Genomic DNA, 4,698 nt, shown 5'->3' on the forward strand with positions numbered 1-4,698 from the left:
GTGTGGGTTGTAGTAGGTGCTCAATGTTTGCCCAAGTGACCCTGCCTGCTCACACTGTCTGTGAGACTCAGTGCACACTCCCTTCCCTGCACTCAGCCTGCTGGGAGCACAGGTGATGCTGAAGTTTGCTTTTTCTTCTTGCCCTTATGCCTCTTAAAACTTTCTTTTCTTTCTTTTCTCTATTCTATTGTTTTCTTTCTCTTCCTCCTGCCCTTCTTTTCTCTCTTCCTTTCTTTCTCGATACCTTCTAATGTAAATTTTATAATTTTATAAGATTAATTTTAAAAAGAAAAATGAGATACAAATCAGAATCAGTCTCATTTGATTTTTTTCTTACTCCCTGGGGCTCATTTGACTCTTGGGTAGGAAACAGGCAGATCCTCTTGGCCTCGGGTAGGTGCAAGTCAGATCTACATCATGATTCATCTGAGTTTTAGCCATGAAGAAACCCGGGGATTGGAAAAAGATCCTCTGGGGCAACATGCCTCCTTATTTAGTAACTTGGCTGATTAACCCCCACCCAAGGCCAGAACTGTTAGTGCTATGGAAAGCGATCCAATTACAAAGCATCTTGCTTCAAGGCAGAGATTTGCCAATTGGATCTGGTCTCCTTTGGCAGAAATCTGTGTTGAGGAAGATAGATGATATCTGATGTGGCGTAAAGGCTCCAACCTAGGTTTCCAAAACCTTGTGTTCATTCACATTTGTGCTGCTTTCTACACAGCTGTCATTGTGTATTGCTGTATTTCATTATGTAAAATGGGAATTTTATCTTTATTTATAAAAAAGGCACTTATGGATTGTGCACTGTATTCTGGATGCAGTATTAATCACAGGGTATGTTAAGATATATGAACCAGGCCTGTAATCCTAGCACTCTGAGAGGTCAAGGTGGGTGGGTTGCTTGAGCTCTGGAGTTTGAGACCAGCCTGAGCAAGAGGGAGACCACATCTCTACTAAAAATATAAAAACTAGCCAGGCATTGTGGTGGATGTCTATAGGCCCAGCTACTTGGGAGGCTGCGGTAAGAGGATCACTTGAGCCCAAGAGTTTAAGGTTGCTGGGAGCTGCAATGGCACAGGACTCTACCAAGAGTGAAGGGGGTAGGGAGTCTGAAGACACGGAGAGCCTCCTGCATCCTTCACACAATCCCCAGACTTGTCAGCACAGCTCTGGAAAAAGCTGCCTAAAAGGGAAGGACAGGGAGCAGGGGCGCCTCTGTGGGCCAAGAGGGAACAGAAAGAACCTTTCCTCCAGGCCCCTTTCTCAGATGGCCTCAACCTCTCAAATCTCTCCCCCCACAACTAAATGAGAACCACAGGGGAAGAACACAGAAGATTTAATTGGCATACACCAATCCTGCTGGAATGTCCCCTCACATACCTCTTCAAGGGTTTTACTCTCTTGCAGGGAAAAGGGCAGGGCAGGGCATGCACAGATCTGCTAAGCACCTACTGTGTGCCACAGGGTCTTCACTCACAGAGCTGACCTGGTGTGCTGAAGGAGGGAAAGGCAGACAGGAGGACGGGAGCCCTGCAGCTCCGCATGCTGGATTCATCAGGGAAGGCCAAAACCATTCTGCATCAGTGTGGCAGCTCCCCCCACCCACATCTCTGCCGCAGTCACTTTTCCCCTATCTGGTCTTTCAGCTACCAGGGGCTTTTCCTGAGCTGGCTGGTTGTGAGGGAATATGGGGCAGTCTGAGGATGACATTTTTCTTTTTCTTTTTCTTTTTCTTTTTAGACATCTGTGTGTATGCTTTTGAATTGGCAACACAGGCTCCTGGTGAAAGAATTCAGATAGTAGGAAACAATGAAGGGAAGGGGTCTGCACAACCACTGACTCCCAGTCCTCCAGTTTGACAGGAGGACCACCATTATTACTAGTTTCTGTGAATCCTTTCACAGAGGATGCAGATATAAGCATACAATTCTTCTGTGCATTCTTTTATGTTGATACACTGGGACTACATCTCTTAAGGCTTGATCCACAGAGGAGGTAGGCTACAATATCAAATGTTGAGCAGGCACAGATGTTTGTTCCTGCCCCAAAGAAGAGTACATTATTTTTTCTACATAAATTGTCACCAACATTTGAAGAACAATTTAGTTTTCTCCTGGTGATGGCAGCTCATAAAAGAAAAGTGCATATGGAAATAGTACCATCTTAGACCAATCTCTGCTAACCTTTTTTGATAAAAGGATTATTCATTAATAATTAGTACTCACTGGACAAACAGTTAATCAAGTTTACCATTAGGAAGTGCTGAAAAGGCCATGTGAAAAAGATGAAAATGACCTGAACTTTTTGCTAACAACTCATGGTGCTTGCATCGTAACAACTCACCAGCTCACATGGCACTGTGTATCAGGGAGTTTTTAGCCAGTAAATAAATAACTGTATTGGAACCCTTTCTCTACTCACCTGATCTGGCCCCCAGTTTCTTTTCTCTTTACATGAAGATAAAGGAAATATTGAAAAGAAGAAATTTTTATGACATTCAGTACATCAAGGGTAATAAGACAAGAGCTTTGATGGCCATTCCAGGAAAGACTTCCAAACTTGCTTTGAAGGGTAGACTAGACACTTGCATTGGAGCATAACTTCCCAAGGGGAGTACTTCAGAGGTGACCATAGTGATATTCAACAATCAGGCGTGTAGATGAATTTTTTTTCTAGGGTGAGTTAGTGGACTTAATTGCCAGAATTTGTATGTCAATTCTACTTTCTGGGAGAAATTGCTCTCAAGGAGTCTCATAGACTATGTACTGTTATGTCCACGTGCTTATCAGATATGAGCCAATGCCACTTATTCCCTGTACTTACTCCTGTGGCCTTTGGGGAACTCATATCATTACTAGTTATGCTAGAAGCATAGATAACTGCAATGTATCAAAGTAGAGGGGGATTGCTCAAGAGTCCTCGTCACCTCAGTCAATAAACACACATTCAGCATGCCCATTAGGACATGCCCTCCAGTAGTTTGGTATAAATGAGGACACACAAATATAGAAATTCAAGTAGGAAAGAAATGCTAAGTCCCACAATTATACAGGGATGCGTCATGATCTTAATTGATTCCCCAAGCCCTGGATTTAAGGCCAAAGAAAACTTCTTTAAATTTTATTTTTATTTTTCTCTACTAGAAGGCAAACCCACTGAAAACATAATTGTTTTCTATGAGGTTACTTCTGTTTCCCCAGTGCCTAGAACAGTACCTGACATATGGTAGCTGTCTCATATCTGTTGAATTAATGAATAAATGGGATTCCTAAGAGGGGGGCAAAAGTCCTATTAGGAAGCTTTTTGCAGATTGATGTGGTGAATATGGTGAGTTGGCTGACCCACCATACAAGAACTTTATGGCCTTGTGTTTTTCTCTAAAAAAGAGCAAGGTTTTCCTTTTGTTCTCTCTGTGACTCAGAGGGCACACCAGGGCACCGTGGAAAATATGAATGGGAAAAAGAGCCTGGGAAGCTTACTTAATATGGGAAAGTCAGCCTACTGAGGCTTAAATGTCAGCTCTGCCACTGTGTGACTTTCAACTTCTTCATGCCATTGTCTCATCTGTAAAATGGTAATAACAGTGCCCACCCTAAATTGTTAATAATAATTCCCCATTTGCCTTCCACAAGAGGAGGCTGTTAACTTTCTACCATCACTCATTGTCTTCCATAGGTGAGACTACAAAAGTCAGCAGAGTCCTGTGCAAAGAAAGAGAAGCAGCTGACCAAGGTGGAGGCCATGTGTCTTCTCCCCAAGACACAAATGAGAGAATTCCAGGGGTCTTAAAAATAGAACTACTTGTGGCTCAGCACCTGTAGCTCAGTGTTTAGGGCACGTACACTGAGGCTGGCGGGTCCTAACTAGGCCCAGGCCTGCTAAGCAACAAAGACAACTGCAACAATAACAACAACAATAAAATAGCCAGGCATTGTGATGGGCACCAGTAGTCCCAGCTACTTGGGAAGCTGAGGCAAGGGAATTGCTTAAGCTCAAGAGTTTGAGGTTGCTGTGACCTGTGATCGTGGCACTCTACCAAGGGCAATATAGTGAGATTCTATCTTAAAAAAGGGGAGGGGGCTGGGGGGAACAGAACTGCTTGAGGTGTGGGTGGAGCTAGAACATCTGACAAATGAATTCCTGATTCTCAGGCTGGTGAAGGGAAAGCAAACTTCTATTAAAAGCATTGCTCTTACCATTTCTTACACACTCCTCTACCTCTAATAGCACTGTTAAGTCCCAAAACTAAGTGGCCTGAAACATCTCGTTATATTTCACCCAAGAGGCATATGGAAACCTGGGCAAATACTGAAATAAGCAAATTAGACCCTGCATGTGACTGATGAGATGGTCTCTTTGTGATGTGCTTGTTGTCCCTTCAAGTAAGGAGTTGCTAGGCAACCAGCCAGCTGGCCAATATACCAGATAGGGCTCCAGAGAACAGCCAAGGTTTGGTTATGAATTGACTCATGGGGTTTGTTAATGTTCTTTCTTTCTAGACAGAGAGTGACTATATATCTGTGTATCAGCTTCATAAAGGTATCCCACCTCTGAGGGGAAAGTCAGAATAAAGGCAGCATTTCTCCAAGGCCATGAGTTCCTTGATTTCTCATGAGGCTAGAATCTACCACTGAGGAACATACTTTTTCTTTTTTTCTTTCTTTCTTTCTTTCTTTTTTTTTTTTTTGCAGTTTT

The sequence above is a fragment of the Otolemur garnettii genome, unplaced genomic scaffold (assembly GCF_000181295.1).
Source record: "Otolemur garnettii isolate 467f Iridium unplaced genomic scaffold, OtoGar3 scaffold00050, whole genome shotgun sequence".
NCBI classification, from domain to species: Eukaryota; Metazoa; Chordata; class Mammalia; order Primates; family Galagidae; genus Otolemur; species Otolemur garnettii.